We start from the raw sequence: 18076 nt of genomic DNA, 5'->3' as shown, positions 1-18076 counted from the left end.
GGGTAAAATGACAAGGGTGCCGGTCCGAGCGTGGGCCGTTCCACTCTTCGACCCCAGTTTGATTTTTGCACAAGTACTATAGTTCATGAAATTCAGCACCACCATCTGGCCTAACGTGACTATTTTATAGGTGGGGAAACTGAGGCCCAGGTGCACGAGAGCTTCAGTCTCTAAGTTTTCAACTCTGAGCTCTGCACAGCCAGCGCCCTCTCCTTCCAGCTCCTACTGTTTGGATGCCTTGGATCAGCTCAACTCCTTACTTATTTGGGGACCCATGTCCCAGGCTCAGGGAATCCAGAGCCCCAAGTCCCAGAGAGGCTCTGACCCCAAGGGAAGGCCCTGTCTCTTCACCCAGCAACCTACCTGCGGTCAGCTCAGGGGCTGAGAGGCTCCACCCAGCAAGGATTTGGGCCGAGGAAGTGGGTAAACAGAGGGTCCCACTGGTGGTCTGGGGTGGGTGACCTGGGGGAGCAGTTCCAGCCAGGGGAGCCATGGCCTGCTCCGAGCTGGATGCCTCTAAGGAAGACCTTGCTCCCACCAGGTCCCCAGAGGGACCACTGGGTCAGAACTTGGAAGCACCGAGAGCTCCCACATTTGTCCCCTGCTCCCCCTCTGGGGCAGTCTCCCTGAACACCGTCTCCTAGGCAACTGCTGCTCTTGGAGACCTCACAAGCTTGAATCATAGAAGGCAGCACAGGGTGGCTCTCTAAGGGGACAGAGGCTCTGTGAGCAAACAGAGACACGGGTGGACAAGCAAACGTGACTTACCCCAGGTACTGGGAAGTGGGACACATCGGAGGCCTGATAGAGTACAGAAGATGCCAGCACCTCGGCTCTGGGTCTCAGAATATTTGTTCATGAGGTCAAAATGCCCTTCCAACACAGCCCAGGTACCCGGAGACTTCATTCTCCAGAAAAATGCCACCAATTAGGAACATCCCTTAGCAAAACTAAAACCAGGGAGAGGGTTCCTTGGTCACAGAGCCTACCATCTCTACACACCATGGCCTGTGAGGCCCTGGGCTGTCACAGCTTGGTGCATTTTTACAGGCTGTTCCAGGCCCTGCAATGCACATCCCTGCTCTTCTCCATCCTCAAATGCCACCTCCTCCAGGAAGACTTCCCTGATCATCCCATTCCTGCCCATCTCCCTGCAGAACAAGGTGCTCATTCCCCAGCTGTAATCCTCGTGTCTTCCTCCCCTGGTCTGGGTGCTCTAGGGCAGGGGGCCCGCCTCCTTCCAGGAGGCAGCAAATGAGAACCCTGGCCTACCATTGTCATAGCAACCCTTTGTTCTAATTCCAACCACTCTTACATCCTGGAAACAATAACTGCCGCTGACATTATGTGCCTGGCACTGTGTTGGGCACTCGATATGGTTCTAGCTAACAGTAACTTTTTAATATCATGCTAAATATTTTTATTTCCTTAAATCACTTTTCACTTTCCTCCTATAACCAGTCCAAAGGTAATGAGACTTTATAGCATTTTCAGAGAGTCTGACAGGAGAAAAAGCACACTTAAAATGCCTTACATGTATGGAAACATCCTCCAACTGCACAGTCAGTTCCAGAGAGGAATACCTGCTCCCTGAACTGATACCTGCATGTGCCTGGGGCACCACCTGGCACCTGGGTTCCGTATCTTACCCAGTCCTTACCAACCACCCTATGAGATGATACATCTTACCCATCTGTGGCGCCAAGAGATCAACTGACTTCACCAAGGTCGCACAGCCAGGAAGAGGCAGGACTCAAGGGTCCTGGGTCCTCGACCACGGGGCTCTGGGGCATCTCCTGGCCATGACGCTTGCACACCAGGATGTTCCCCATCGTCACCTGACACAGGAGGAAACTGAGGCCAGCAGGAGGCAGGGGTGTCAGTTTGCAAATTCGCCAGCCAGGATCAGAACCCAGGCACCCTGCGTGGCCCGGATCACACACATCCCAGCGGCCTCCGCCACAGAACAGCAGCAACCTTAACAATCCGCCTCGGGAGGCTGTGTGCTCTCCAGGACCTTCCCATTTAACTATGCCCACCTGCTGGGATGGCTAAACACTGGCGCCTCCGCCCAGAGAGCTCTTAACCCTTCAAGTCCAGCCTGCGCAGAGCTGACGTCCAGAGATGCAGCTCATCGCAGTGAACTGATGAGAGAAAGGGAGCGGTGCGAGGGCTCTGTCTGCTCGTGGCACTGTTTTTGGAAATGGTGCATCCGCCTGCCCGCACCCTCTCAGCCCTGACCGCATGCCCCCAGCCCCACCTCCTGTGAGCTTTCTCACCCTGACCTACCTCCCCCCAAAGTGTCCCATCCATGGCAGCCTGGGACTTCATCAGCTTATTCACCCTGTGCAGAGCCCAGGGTGAAGAAGTCTCCTTTCACTCCTTGGGGGCCAGGATACCTGAGATCTAGGCCACCACTATTAATGGTCAAGAAATCCGTGGTCCTTTTTAATTGACTCATGTATTTATTTGGCCGGTCCGTTGCTGCTGGTCCCCAGACGGCCGAGTTGTATGTCAGGGGAGTGGAAGGACCGTCCTGGCCTCTCCAGCTTTGTTCTCTGAACTTCCCAAGAGTGAGCCTCCCACCCCCACCCCGCCCATGAGACTCTGCTCCCCAAATGCCCTTTGCCTAGTTCCACTTTTGCCTATTCGGCATCACCATCAGAGATGCTGGTTGGAACCTAACTCTGCCACTTGTCAGCTGCAAGTAGTGACCTCAGGCATGTCTCTTCCCCTCGGGGCCTCCATTGCATCCTCTGTAAAATGGGCCACCTCACAGTACACGGGGGAAGGAACAAGGAAGTGCCTCAATACCAGCCTGGCTTTGTTCTCTGGAGAAACAGTCTGCCCCTGAACGAGAGAGATCAAGGGCAGTTAATCCACAAACGCAGACTCCACCCCTTGTTAGCATCACCCAGGTAAGTCCTGGGGGAGGCGGAAGCGCACACCCAGGGCTGATCTGTCAGGCGGGGAAAACACCAAATAAACAGTTCCGCCATCTGGCGTCCCGTGTCAAACCAGCAGCCCAGTCCGCTGGCACCGCCACCCCCTCCCAAGGCACTTCGCACGCTCCCAAAACCACGTGAACCAGCAAAACTAGGTTAGACGTCTCATCAGAGCGGGTTTCCTCTTGGGACCTCTGGCCGTGCCTGTGATTCTCCTGTAAGTGGGTTTGGGTGAGGGCTGGGCTTGTTTGTTTTCCTTCCTGAGCAGAAGCCAGTTGTCAAAACGACCAAACGGTCACTACCTTTAAGCGGTACCTGGAAGCATTAAATGAGGACTCTGATTTCAGGCTGGTTCCCCAAAGTGAATCAAGACCAAGCACTCAGCAGGGCACTCGGGATCAGCAGGCCGGACCAACACCCATCCGGTTCCTCCCCCTGCCCCAGAACACAGCACCCCAGCCACCCAGGCTACCGTAGCCCCGGGGGCCCTCATGCCATGCTTTCACGCTCTGCCGGCCTTTCCATGGGCTGCTTTCTCAACAGTAATGTCCTCCCCCTCTTGTGCCCACCTGGCAGGCTTTGTCATTCAAGGCCTCTGGGAAAGCTCTTTGAACTTTGGGTGTCCAAGCATTCAAGAGACCTGGCCAAAGGATATGCCCGATTTGCAGCATCTCCCGGCTGGCCAGGCAGTTCGCAGGCTGGACAGAGCGAGGCTTATCTCTGGGTCCCCAGGGCCCAATGGGGCCTGAGCCGCAGGAAAAGTCCATAACTCCCCGATGACTGAATGAGCAGACTTTCAATTCTCGGTTTTCAGATGCTTACAGGTTTTCCCCAAACTTCCCCTGTCATCAAATGTTCTTGCCTGGGCCTTTCCCCCACTCAGCAGAGCTGGAAAGGGTTTGACAACATGCGAATTTCTCAATGGACTGTAAAAGCCAAAGGGAAGACAAAGGTCTGCCCCCCATGACCTTAAGTTGAGGGCTGCTGTATCTCTAAAAGGTGATGGACAATAACAGAACCGACCATGATCATTTCACAATATGTATATATCAAGCCATCACGCTGTACATCTGAAACTCACACAGTGATGTACGTCCTTTATTCTCAATAAGTACTGGAAAAAAACCACTGAAATTTCATATAATTTACCTGTTCACAGAGTCTCACCTACTACACTAAAATTCTAAAAACCTGATGCTATGTCTTGCTTATATCTGCATCATCAGCACCTGTCATAATGTTCATGAATATGAAATAAAATTAATGTATCTAATAAACTTGGGGGGGCCCTTTGCCCCAGAAGTCCTGCAGGCCGGGTCCCTAGCCATGGCGTTCAGGCCTGGCCGCACGGGGATCCGCTGGCCCAGGGGGTCCGAGGTGTGTTGGGTCAGTGCCCAGAAGCAGCCACTGGGGGCCTTCCAAGCTTTTCTAGTTTTGTCTCTTTTAGGGTGAGAGACTTCACTGAATGTCTGGGCTGCTCAGTGCGACTAACGCTTCCCTGAAAGCACTTTATTACAGCTGTTATTCATAAGCCACATTAATAAGAAACCATGGCATCAACTTCTCAATACACCAAGCTGCCCTTTCCTACGTGCGCCAGTTCACCCACTGGGCATCTCTATCTCGGTCTCCATTTAACAGATGGGGCAACTGAGGCCCAGGCAGGGGATGGGACTCACCAGAGGTCGCACAGCCAGGAAGCAGCAGAAGAGAGACGCCCAGCAGCAAGGTGCTGTGTGACCTTGGGCAGGTCGCTGCACCTCTCAAGCACACCTGCCTTTTACCTGCAACCTTATCCGGAGGGTCTTGATGTCTTATCACTCCCACCCCGTGTCCAGCACAAAATATGAGGCCCAGGAAATACGAGGAATCAAACCCTCTGGGTGCCTGGCCTAAAGACCTCCACCTAAACACGAATTAGGTAACTTGGGACTCAAGGGTCACCGTCTCCCATCGTCGTGTTCCTGTCTTTCTTTCCACCCGGAGGACGCCTCCTGCCCGGTGGCTGTGCAGACCTTTCACAGTCGTCTCGGCTCTTCCTTTTTTCCGCAGTTTTTCCAAAGCAGGTGTCTGCTACCAAGGGGGTCGCGTAGACACCCACATGCCACCTTCTCCCATCCCACCCCCCGAAAGACATTGCGAATCGATCATGGCATCCTTCCCACCCATCAGGACTCAGCCTCCGATTCCTCACCCGGGCCTCAGGAACTTAAGGGACAAGAGAAGGTGCTCACGTGAGGAAGATGGTCAGGGGCGGGCAGGGCACCCAGAAAAGACCGGGGTAGGGGGGCAGCAAGACGCACAGAAGTTCACGGTACCCGACCCCAGAAACAGAAACAAGAGCCACATCCCCTCGCTGTGGCAGGAGGGGGTGAGGGCGGCGTGGGCCCTGGTGGACCCACAGAGCAGGAGCTCAGGCGGAGGAGAGGGGCGAGGAGGCTGGGAATGAAGGGCGGGGGGGCGGGCGAGCCCAAAGTCCCTCTGTGGGGGGAGCGACAAGGGGACGCCAGGTGTCCCCATGTAAGGCCCCGCGCAGGGTGTGCCAGCGGTGGCCAGGCTGCACTGGGGGTGGCCCCTTTCCTCAGCCCACAGACCCCAGGGGCACATGCACTTGTGCCCCTTTTACAGAGAACACCCAGCTCAGGGAGGGAGACCCCTCACCCTAGGGCACCCGGCTCTGAAACGGCAGAGCTGACACTCGTGGCCAAAGCTCAGCACTGCCACGCCAGCAGCCACCCCGGGGAGAGGATCCCAGACCCCGGTTCTACACGTGAGGAAGCTCTAAGGCCCAGAGAAAGGACGGGCCTTGCCTGAGGTCCCCCAGCAAATGGGTAAATAAAGGAGGTGCTGCAGGGAACTGCCCCAGGGAGTCAGCCCCTCCAGGCCAGAGGCCAACGGCAGCCCCAGGGGTTGGGAGGTGGCCTGCTTTGTTTTAGGAGCCGGGTTTCTGGACTTGCTGTCTGCTGGCTAAGCACAGATTACCAGTGAGCAGTATCTTCCAGAAACCTCTCAGGTTTCACCACGCTGAGAAGCTCTGGTTTTTTGAAAGGCCTTGTCAGTTTCCGAGGGAAAACAAGCCAAACCTGTGATACCGTGATTTATAATAAGAAAGATAAAGTTGGTCTCCATCCCTGTTTCCAGCACAGACTTCCTAAAACCCTTGGAATTTCCTAAGTGGCGAGAGTGATCGAGGTGCCTTTTGTTATGTTAATGAGGTGACTCAGGAGGCAGCTAAGGGAGGGGGCTGGTTGCCTGGAGAAAGGGCTGGAACTTTCAGTCCCACTACCCCCCAACCCAGGGGAGGGGAGAGGGGCTGGAGGTTGACTCGAGCGCGCCTAGGTAATGAGGCCTCCATAACGTCCCCAAAGGCCAGGGTTTGGGGAGCTTCCTGAGTTATGTCGTTCTGTCATAAACCGGTGATCTAGCGAGCACCATGTCTCTCTGGGTTCTGTGAGACGCTCTCGCAAATTAATGCAACCCAAGGAGGGGGTCGTGGGAACCTCCGATTCATAGCCATTTGGGCTGAAGTTGGGGGTGGGGGGTGGGGGGCAGTCCTGTGGGATGGAGCCCTTCGCCCGGGGAATCTGAGGTTATCTCCACATGAACAGCGTCAGTCTCGACTTTAGGTGCAGCACGCCCCGCTGGTGCTGGAGAATTGCTTGGTGGTGGGGAAAGAACCACACACATTGAATAATAATTTCTCTCCTTGAAGAAATGCCTGTGTGACCCCTGTTGGGGCTAAGAGCCAAGATAGGAAGATACACCCAAGGAATCTTCTCTCCACCCGACGCCCAAGCTTTCCCGCCACAGGTGAGGCCAGGCGAGGAGGCTCCTGCTTGGCCTGGTGGTCCAGAGGCCCTGTCTCTCAGCAGCTTTGACTTCAAGACGAGAAGCCAAAGACGTCGCTCACCCCAGGACGCATCCTGAAACGCGGCTGACCTCAAGCTGCCTCCTTGAGCCTCACATCTCTCACCTGTTACATGGCAACAGTAATAACTAGGCTATCCGATAACGCAAGTATTACAGATGGGAGACCTTTTCGAGAATGGCAAACGGCTGCACACGCTATTACTGTCCATGTGTTCAGCCTACCCTGATAGAGGTATCAGAAGTATGAACAATAACAGCAGCAACAGGAAGACCAATTATAATGAGAAGTACCGCTTTCAGTAACTGCTATGTTCTAGTCGCTGTACTAAGAACCTTCATAGTTTTCCTTCCCTGATCCTCACAACAACCAGAGAAGACAGATTCTACATCATGTCTATCTTGACAGAAGACCCTGGGGCCCAGAGAGGAAGGACTCATTGGGAGATTAGGTCTTTTTTTTTTTTTTTTTTTTGGGGGGGTACACCAGGTTCAATCATCTGTTTTATACACATAGGGAGATTAGGTCTTAAACACACCTCTCCTCTCTCTAAAGCGTGTATTTACCAGCCTCGGTGGAAGCCTAGGACTCACAGCCTTTTTTGTTTCCCGAGTTTTTACGTTCTTCCCAAAAAAAGGAAGGCTGGCAGACTGGGAGCGGCTCCTCTGGGATGGATCGTTTTAAATAAATCCACCCCTGAGACCCTGGAGGCACATTCCCCAGGAACCTCTCTCTCTCTCTCTCAAGGACTGAGGGCTGTCACTGATGACATTAGGGCAATCTCTGGAGGGTCAAATTAGTGACCCGGAGGGTCACTAATTTGGCAACAAATGCCAGCATCTTAAAAATGCACACCCCCTTCAGGCTCGTGATTCCAATTTCCTGACCAAACCAATGCGCAAAATGTTTACTGCATATAGTTTTGCAAGATGAAAAAGTTCTGGAGATTGATTGCACAACAATGTGAATACACGCAACACAACGAAACTGTAGACTTAAAACTGGTTAGGACAGCAAATTTTATGTTATCTGTATTTTACCACAATTAAAAATAGAAAAGAGAAAAAAAAGATGTTCACAGCAGAGTGGTTTTCAAGAAAGAGAAACTGCACACAGCCAATCTCTCCTCACTAGGGGATTACTTAAATAAAGGATGGTTTACCCAAACAAATCAAAACAAACTAGAACAGGGGGTCAGCAAACTGTGGCCCCCGGGCCAGATTCAGCACTGTTTTTGTAAACAAAGTTTTATTGGCACATAGCTCCATCCACCCTTTGCCTGTTGTCTTGGGCTAGGTTCTAGCTGCAACATCAGAGGTGAGATCACATGACCCACAAGCCCCAAATCCATGCTATCCAAGCCTTTAGGAAGTCTGCCAACCCTGGACTTGGAAGACCCAAGACCCAAAAACACTCTCAGAAATAGGTTGGGGGGGGGGGGGGGCCGGGGGGAGACATTGGCTGCTCAACAGTTATGTTATGAGGTCAATTTGGGAAGGAAAATTGTACAAAAGGTACATGACCCCCACATTTATAAATGTACCATCAGGTAGTTATCTCTGGATGATAGGAATAGAGATGAATTTGATTTTCTTCTTTTGACTTTTCTGTGCTCTCCAAATTTTCTATATGAAAAACATATTACTTCTCAACGCTAGAAGAAATCAATAAGGGACTGGATGCGGGTGTTAGCTAATGCCACCGTGACACTCCTACTGCAATAGCAATGGACCTAATCAACAGGTCGCACACCTTAAATGTACACTTATCTTGTGTGTCAAGCGTATCTCAATTTGTAAGAAACTGTACGACTTTTATAATCAAGGTAAACAATGAACACCATCTTCTCACTGTCTTGGCCCTTCTAGGCAGCACGTGCTTAGCTGGACATCTGTACTGACATCTGTACTGACAAACCCTCCCCTGCCAGAGTTTACGGGCTGGGGATGGAGGGTGGGGGGGGGGTGTGGGGTGGGGGGAGGTGCAGGTGGAAAATGCCTCACGGGAATTCTCACAGCAAGCCCAGAGAGGTTTCCCCTTCCTAAACTTCTCAGGCACCCAAGAGGGTGGATCTGATTTTCAGGTGGGAGGGGGGTTGCTTAGGTGACCCCACCTGGGAGAGGAGGTAGACATGCTATTGGGTGCTGGGCACGGACTTTGTCAGGCCCCTTGAGCACTTGCAAACCCCACTGTGACAACTGATCGTTACCCCTGCTCCTGCATTCACTTTCCACTCCTCCCGAGGCTGTTATTGTTCCATTTCACAGGTGGGGAAGTGGAGGCTCAGTGAGTGGCTGCCATCACACAGCTGGCCAGGGGTGGAGCCAGAATCTGAACCTGGGCTCTCTGACTCTCCAGCTCCATGAACTCTCCACTACCCGGGTTGCCCCCGGGTCAGGATTGGTATTTTTGGCTGGTTCATTAATAAGCCAGGGTCTGCTGACCAGCCAAGAGGCAGGCACACATCTCTCATCTCTTCCACCCTGAGGGGCTTTTCAGTGATCACAGTTCTCTTTCTCAGATGGAAACGGAAGGCCACACGCCTAGCAGGGCTCAGCCCTCAGAGATGACAACCGTTCTCTACGACACCTCCCTCCAAATCCCGCTGCCAGCCATGTCAGGGGGCCAGGGAGACATTTCGGAAAGACTAAACCAAGAGGGCTGCTTGGAGGAGGCATCAGACAGGCCTTTCCGCCTCAGCGGGCTCTCTTGTAAAAAGGGCTCCCACCAAGTATGGACGGATCAGCAAGTCTTGGAAGAGAGGAACTGTGGCCGGCCTCTGTTTATTGCCTCTAAAGACCAAGCCCCTTGAACAAGATTCTCTTTATCTGGAAGCAGAGCTCACGTCCCAGCTTCACTGTGGCAGGCACCTGGCTGCCTGAGCTGCTCATTAACCAGTGAGAGGCCTCGGGATGGGGCTGGACCAGAGTCTGCTCCAGCCTGGGGGAAGGGGAGGGGAGGGCCATGCTGGACGCTGTGGGCACCAGGGTCAGATCAACCAGGGTTCAAATCCTGTGTGACGTGGTGGGGGGGAGGAGGCAGCAGCTCACCAATCTGCGCCTCAGTTTCCCCATCTGTACAATGGAGACCACCGACGTATAGCACCCACCTGACAGGGCTCCTTTGGGGGCGGCAGGCATCTGAGGTGCTAGCAGCGCCTCGTGCACAGTAAGTACCCAAAAATGGCAGAACCACAGTGCGCATCACAGGACAGCTGCATGAGAAAACCCACTGCCATCATCAAACCCTCGGTGGCACCATGAACGTCGTTGAAGAGTTTCGTAAAAGTTCGCAATTATTCCTCTTGCGGTTTATGACAGCAGTGACCCTAGAGGCTGACCCGGAGCAGGGCATCTCCCTGCCACCTGGCAGCTGGTCAGGGAGGTGTCCTGAGCCACCAGGGATACGCCAGCCTGATTTTCCGCATCTGATGTCACAGCATGAAGAACAGGTCTTGGGTGGGGCCGGGGGCCTGGGGCTGCTGGTGACAGAGACCCAGGCCTGGGGGCTTGTTGACTGGAGTAGAATCAGGGCCACCACCCGCAGCAAGAGGCCAAGGGTCTTGGGGCATTTCTCCCTGTCCTGGCTTCCTAGGTGACCCCCATCAACCGAACCCAGCCCCAGACCTGTGGGAGTTGATCCCGAGAAGAAGTTTCTGCCCAGGAAGCCAGGTTTTTCAAACTCCAGAGCTGGACGTACTAGCGTCTCGTGCAATCAACTCAGAGGGTCAGGGCTACCACTGCCATAAAACACAACAGAACGGAGCCCTGAAGACAGTGAGGCTACGAGTATTGTTTTGTGAAACTTTGGTTTCAGTTTCATGCGTGTGTAAGTACACGCGGCGTCCTGTCATAAAGTGTACTTCTTACTGAATGTCACGACTCAAAGACTTCTTTGAAAGCCCTCACAGTGAGGATGTTTAAATCAAGGTGTAGAAGGCAGCTGCAGAAAGGTGAATGAGTCACGGCCCCCATTAAACCCCTTTTAAAAATGCTATTGTGATCCTCAGCTGGTGGTGGGGGGGGGAGGTTCTATAAATACTAGACAATCAGCAAAATGTCATTAAAGTCTTAGATTAGATAACAGAATTGTGCCGATGTTAAATGTTCCAGGGCTGATCATTGTGTACTTACATAAGAGAGTGAATGGCCCTGCTCTTATGAAATGCATGCTGAAGGATTAGAGGCAAAGGGGCATCAGCCTGAAACTCCCCAGTGATTCAGAATATTCATGCGACTGTTTTTATAGCATATAGTAAAGTAATGAAGCAAACGAGGCAAATGTTGACAATGGGAAAATCTAAGTGAGGGACACACAGGTTCAGTGTCACATTCTTGCAACTTTCCTGAAGATTTTCAATTAAAAAAAAATAAAACATTCAATAAAGAGATAATTGAGACAGCCGCCTGATTCCTGGAGCATCTGGTCAGCTGGGAGCCAAGCAGCTCACCCTTTCACACGCGTCTGACCTGGAACCTTAGAATCAGCTCCTCTAGGGACCCCTCACTGCCCGGTGCAGAGCCAGGCTGGGGTCCAGGCCAGGACCCCGAAATCAGTGCTCGGCCCATTTGCAGGGCTACCTCCCTGCCACCGACATGCGCAGGTAGCCAAGCTGGGCCGTGGACCCGCCACCCAGAGGGGACCTGTGGACAAGGTGCTGGGGCCTTGGAGGTTCGCGTCTCCTTCTCTGAGATCCTAAGCTCCCACCGCGCGTCACTGCCACCCGAGGTGAGACATCGAGACCATGGGGAGGTCAAATGCCACTTACGTTTTGGAGCCTCCTCACAAAGGGCTGCGGCTCTGGACCTATCGCAAGAAGGGGAAGCAGAGAAGGAAAGAAGAGATCTGGTCAGGGTGTGGTGTATGCAGGACCCAGAGTCTATTCCCTGTGTGACCACCCAGACCACACACCTGGGAGGGACCCTGCCCACACCCAGTGGGGCCAGGGCGGGGGAAACTGGGGCATCCGGGCGCTCCCACACACACTCGCACGTGCATGCACCCCCCCCCACGTGTTCACACACAGGTACACACTCACACACCCCCTACCTGGGTGCAGGGTCCCTAAAACTGTCAGTCGCAAGAACCAGAGAGGGGAGGGGCCCGCGGCCCAGCCCCAGGTCAGGAGGGGGAGGGCTCTTCTTGCTGGCTGAGAATGGTAAGCAGTGCCCCACCCCCATCCCAGCTCAGCCACGCACCCAGGTCTGTGAGTGACTGTCCTCTGTGAGCACAGGGACCCGCCGAAGCCAGATGGAGAACGTGACACTCATCCCCTGGTTAGAGGCTGAGTGTCACTGCACCAAAGAAATCTGCTGAACTGTGCTCAGCCAAGCAGTCCCCAAATGTGACTGACCCCTGAAGGCTTTTTTTTTTTTAATAGCCCTCCGCTGTTCTTTGGGACTCGGATTGGGAAACGATGCAAGTGCAGGCAGATCACCTCTGCCTCTCATGCCTCTCATTCCACCAGCAGAGCTGTGCTGGAAGCCTCTCCCGGTTTCCTGGGATAAAACATGAAGAAAACCAGGAAACTTCCTTATCAAGGAAGATCTTACATTTGGATGAACAGTTAAATAGATGAGCAGGGTGGGAAGCGCGCCTGTGCTGGGAGAGGCACGAGGCCTCCAGGGCTGGGCGCTTCTTTCCTCTTTGTACCTGCAGCCCTGCCCTTGGAGCCTCTTCCCCAGACTCAGAACTGGGTTCCAGCAGTCCACAGAGCCCCCTGTCCGCCCGAATTAGACAGCCTCATTGCTGTGTTTGGGCTCCCACGTTCACCAGGCTCACATGGACACCCACTGTGTCTGAGGCGCCTGGGGTAGAAACACTGAGTCAATTATTTATTGAGCGTCTACTATATGCCAGGCACTGTTCTAGGCACTGGGAACCTGGCAGTGAACAAGACAGCTGAGGTCCCCACTCTCTCGGAGCCTGGAATCACATGGTAGAGGCTAACAAGGATGCCACTGAGGCTTCACTCTCTGGGTGGATGCGCGGCTCTGTGGAGTCTGGGTGGATTAGTAATGTCTGCAGTGGGTGCAGGTGGTGGAAGTGGCAGTGTGTTCCTTGTTATCCAGGACCATACCAAGGGAAGAGGGACAAAGGGGAAGAGGAAGGTAGCGTGTTCCATGCACAATCACAGGCACAATGGTAAAAGAACCAGAGGAAGGAGAGTATGATTTTACCTGAAGCAAGAGATTAGCAGTTGCATGAGGCCAGTCTAGCTTGGAGGAGAATAAAAATGGCACCAAGCCCCTGTGTGTCTAGCTACTGTGCTGGCACCTGGACTCCTTTTCTGGGGACAGCCTAAATCCATTCCCCCTGGAGACCCCCATATGCCACTCCCAGCCCATGGGGTTCTGGGTGGGCTGAGCTCATGGGCATATGAGCCAGGCTGAGCCAATCAGAGGGTTGTCATGATTGGCTCTAGGATGGGCACATGACCAAGACTGGACACTGGGAGTGACGACAGAGACTTGTGCTGAAAATACTGGGAAAAAAAGAAAGCTCTTTCTAGGCTGAGATGGCTTTGCTGGGGGTGGGGGCAGGTAACACCCTGTGCAGCTGAGGGCACCCCAAGGAGAATGGAGCCAACAGAGGAGGGACATGGAGCCCAGAAAGGGAGAGAAAGAAACTGAGCCCCAGTGACATCTTTCCGCATCTGGATCCAGCCATACCTGAAGTACGACTCTGGGCTTTTCCGTTAAAGGAGTCAGTAAATGTTTGAACTGATTATTGCCACTTGCAGCCCTAAGAACCGACCCAAACCTGCCTTGAATTTGCAGCGTAAGTTTATGCATGTCTCTTTATCTCTCTGACACTCAGGCCATCAGAAAAGAGAGGCACAGATGAAATGACAGCTGAGGTCCTCCTGCAGCCCTGGGACTCTAGCCAGTTGCAAAGGTTAGGACTGACCCTCCCCTACCCCTGGAGATGGAGAAATCAGCCCATCTCAACGTTAAGCCTGGAGGGTTTGTTAAAACACAGAGGCCTGGGCACTACCCCCAGGGACTGAGTCAGCAGGCCTGGGTAGGGACCAAGATTCTGCATTCTAACAGGCTCCCAGTACTGTTCAGACCGCTAGCCCAGGGACCACATTCTGAGGACCCAGACTCTAGATCCAGTCTACTCTTCCCAGTTGCTTATGGCAGGTATCCAGAGTAAAAAGGAAGGTCCAGCCAGGCAGAAGACCACAGCCCCTCAGTCCCCCAAGCAGACCCTCAGTGAAGGGAAAGTGCCCACGTGATTGCAAGGATGAGCCAGCCTTTAAACAACTAAAGCACCAGGTCCCAGCTTCCACCTGTCCCACTGCTGACTCTTACAGCCAGCCCTCCATCCTGGGATTCATCTACACAATGGGGAGGCAGTAAGTGTGACCTGGTGCCTCCCTGGGCTCCAGGCAGGCCCCACGCGGGTCTTCCAGGAGCTGTGGGCACCCCCAGCTGCTCCCCCAACCAGGCCGCAAGCCAGCACCAGATCCCACAGCCAGCCTGGTCCTGACACACTGCTTTGGGCCGCCCTGCTGTCAGCACGGCCCGGCTGGCCCCTGGCTCTCCCTGATTTACATCCGACTTGGCCGCCTTGAAAAGCCTCCTGTGGCTTTTGGACCACGGACACTGTTCAGCAGAAAACGGCTTCCCCACCAGCAGCCTTTCCAAGGTGGCACTGGCCCAGAGGGCTTGGCCCGGCTCAGCCGCCACTCAGCTGTGTGACCTCGGGCAAGTTACCTGCTCTCTCTGGAGCCTCAGCTTTTCACATGCAAAATGGGCATGATGGTACCTTTGGTGACGATTAGGAAGAGATGCTCATAAGCCACAGCCCCCGGCTTATAAAGTGTGGCTGGTGCCCAAAAGCTATGATTTACCTCCTTTACTCAGTGTTCCCATCCCCCCCCCAACCCCACCAACCCCCAGACCAGCAGCATCGGTAGCACCTGGAAGCTGCTTAGAAATGCAGAATCTCAGGCCCCACCTTAGTCCTCCTGCCGGGGAAGGGGCATTTTAACAAGATCCCAGGTAAGGCCTACATCTTCCAAGTCTGAGGAACGCTGCTATATGTTATAATTACTACTGTGGTTGTTGCGACATCCCAGGACAGAGCCAAGATGTACAGCACCAACAACCCCCAGGGCTGAGAGAATGGCAGGCAAGGGTCAGAGGGAATGAAATATTGAGAGAGGGAAGAAAAATTCTCCAGCTTCCCCCAGCCTCCCAACTAAGGATGTGCCCCTGGATGGCTCAGGAGAGCGGAAGGGACACGGGGCTTCGCAAGGAGGTACAGACCATCGAACTGAACTCACGGCTCAGCCAGGGTAACAAAATACACCGAAAACATTTCAAGTCTCAGATTTGGGTTTTCGGCAGAGACTGGCTGCCTGGTCCTCTCTTGCAGAAGGCTGAACCTTTTACATTCCAGGAAGCAAATCACCCTCTCTGCCTGGAGTGCCGCCCAGAACTCACAGCAGAGCTTGGCAGAGAGGGCTGTCCTGGGAGGTGTGGAGGGGTGTGCAGGTTGGGGTGGACGGGTAGGTGGGGGTGGCTGGATTTCTGCTGTTTCAGCCCTGAAATGCCCCTTGAAAGCACTAGGGGTCCCCTGAAAGGTCTAGGGGTTCCCCTCCCCTATGCTGCACTGTCAGCCCTGCTGAAGGAACCCAGCACGAAGGCTCCCACTTGCCCAGGACCCAACCGAGGAGGCGGCAGTGGGCTGGGCACACTGGGGAGGCCCCGGGGGGCTACCGGGGGGCCAGCAGGCCATTCAAAGAAACCGAGTGGCCAGAGGGAGGTGCAAAAGAAAAAAAGAAATCCACGTTGAAAACAATACTGGCTCGATTTTATAAAACTCTGAGTGGACAACTCAAACCGCACGGGAGGCCAGGAGCTGCCCCTGGGAGACCATTTTGCAGCGACTGGTACCATGTTTTCAGGCCTGGGATGCACCCCTTGGCAAACAGCCCACACCTTCCATTGGAGAGAAGTGGAAACAGAAACAATTCTGTCCAGTCCCGGCGACAGAGGCTGGCAGGCTGGGGCTGGCAGGTTGGGTCTTTTTCTTCTTAAGGTCTATTCTGATCTATACTCTTCCACCAATGGTGGAATAAAACCCACTTTCTTCACTGAGGAAGTGTTTTTCACTAAAAGCCTATTGCAAGAGCTCTGTTCAAAGCATCTCTGAACTCCAGTCCCCAAATCAGGTGCCCCCTTTCAGAGTGAGGGCTAGAACATCCTAAAAACCAACGGGACCACAATCAAATCCTTAAAGGGGGCCCCACGGGACCCCCTGTGTGATGACGATGTGTGTTCCCCAACAGAGAGAAAGTAGGGTCTTTCTCCACCCTTCACTCAGCAGGTATTTCCCTCAAACATGAAGTTTCCTTACAGGTTAGGACCAGAGAGGGGAAAGGACTTGCCTAGGTCACACAGCAAGCCAGTGGCCAAGGGCATCCAAGCCCTGGTGTCGCGGCACCCCTGTAACAATTCACTTAATTCTGTGGTCAGCTCCATGAGGGCATAAGTCGGTCCATCCTCTTCACCTGCCACATCCCCAGGGCCCAGCACAGGGTCTACAACAAACATTTGTTGGAAGGATGGATGGTGGCGGGTGGATATAATTTCCAAGCCTGGACCCACTCAGATGTTCAAACTATAGGCTCTCATTTCAGAATAGCGGAAATCAGACGGCCTTGATTTGCGTGCTGGGCACCTACTGTGCTCCAGGACCTAAGCTGGCTGCTGGGACATCTGTCACTCCCCTGATGTGCCCCCGGTCAGGGGGCTGGATAAAAGACAAGACCACAGGTCCGGGTTCCAGCCAGAGAAGAGGTCCACAGGGGCTCCGAGCAGGGTGAGATTAAGTCCACTTTGACTCTGACAATCTTTGTTGGGTGCTTACGATGTGCCAGGCACCATTAAGCCTTCATGAAGCAGGTAGCCTCAAGCTGGCCCTCCAAGAGTGGGAATTAGGAGGGAAGGGAGGAACGGCCTTTTGGGCTGAGGTCTGGGCAGCACTGAGAGCCTGAGGCTCAGGCTAGGAGCAGAAACCAGCCAGATCACAGGGAGCAGAGAGAAGTGGTGGCAGATGAGGATAAACACTGGCCAGGAGCCAGATCATGAAGGGCCTTGAATGCCAGGCTAAGGAGTTTGGACTTGATTTCGCCAAGCACTAGGGAGCCACTGAAGGCTTGGGAGCAGAAGAGTGACATGCTGAGAGCTGACCCCCAATGCTACAGAGAGAAGCCCAGGAGGCATGGAGGCTGGTGAGGAGGCTGGTGAGGAGGTTGCTGTCCTGGGCTGTTGTGGCATCCACCCAGAAAGGAGATACCAGGTGCCTTCTGGCGATAGAATGAATGTTCTGAAAATCATGGCCTGAGTCCACCATTGGGGCTGAGCAGCCCTCTGTCTCCAGGTGCCGATTGGCCATGGGGCAAAAGGGCAGAGCCTTCAGGACCGCCCCCTTCCGGAGCCCTTCCCCCATGAAGCATGACTCTGCTGAAACCCAAGGCCAACCGCACCTCTCCACCCCTACCAGGCAACGGCAACGGCAACCTGGCTGGCAACCTGGCTGCCTTAAGGACTTCCTGCAGGAAAGGGGATGGTGGAAATCTTTCATCGTGTGCAAAGGAGAGAGGTGGGAAGGGGTGGTTCCAGCCTCCGCTCAATGAGGGGAGGGTGGGGGCAAAGCTGGGGGTGGTGTGTGTCCAGGGAAGACCCAAGGTACACGGGACCAAAAGAATGCAGCTGTCCTGCCCTGCAGCAGGGACACTCACCAGCTCTCTCACACCTGCCTCCATTCTGTTCCACACGGTGGCCAGAGCTGCCCACCAGAGCCAGGCTCCCCACTCCTCCCTGAACAAGTGGCCCTGCTGTCCAGGAAGCCCCATTCCAGATCCCGCAGGTGTCTCCTGTGCAGCCAAGCCCTAGGAATCGTTTGGATCAGTGTGGCTTTGCCCTTTCATCCCCTTTCCCACTGCTGTGACAGAATCAGGATCAGAGAGTTCTGAGGACAGTCATCACGAGTTTGAGGCAGGGACTTCCCTGGTGGGGCAGTGGTTAAGAATCCGCCTGGCAATGCAGAGGACATGGGTTCGATGCCTGATCTGAGACGATCTCACAGGCCTCGGAACAACTAAGCCTGTGTGCCACAGCTACTGAGCCTGTGTGCGCAACTACTGAAGCCCGCACACCTAGAGCCCGTGCTCCGCAACAAGAGAAGCCACTGCAATGAGAAGCCCGTGCACCACAATGAAGAGGAGCCCCCACTCGCCACAACTAGA

The 18076-nt window shown here is 54.0% G+C and overlaps 1 protein-coding gene across 2 annotated transcripts in view; it reads right to left on the bottom strand.

Annotated features, from left to right (window-relative positions):
- The window catches only part of SLC6A6 (solute carrier family 6 member 6), a 78733-nt gene that overhangs the window by 54076 nt on the left and 6581 nt on the right, over window positions 1–18076 (bottom strand). Inside the window, exon 2 of one of the 2 annotated variants that reach the window (XM_057705536.1) lies at window positions 11582–11619. The exons of the other annotated variant lie outside the window; for it this stretch is intronic. The gene's annotated coding sequence lies outside the window, so the exon portion shown is untranslated. The remainder of the gene's footprint in view (window positions 1–11581; window positions 11620–18076) is intronic. 2 annotated transcript variants of the gene reach the window in all.

The sequence above is a fragment of the Hippopotamus amphibius genome, chromosome 13 (assembly GCF_030028045.1).
Source record: "Hippopotamus amphibius kiboko isolate mHipAmp2 chromosome 13, mHipAmp2.hap2, whole genome shotgun sequence".
Lineage (NCBI taxonomy): Eukaryota > Metazoa > Chordata > Mammalia > Artiodactyla > Hippopotamidae > Hippopotamus > Hippopotamus amphibius.
The sequence above is the reverse complement of the archived record's forward strand: the minus strand, read 5'-3'. Positions and strand labels throughout refer to the sequence as shown.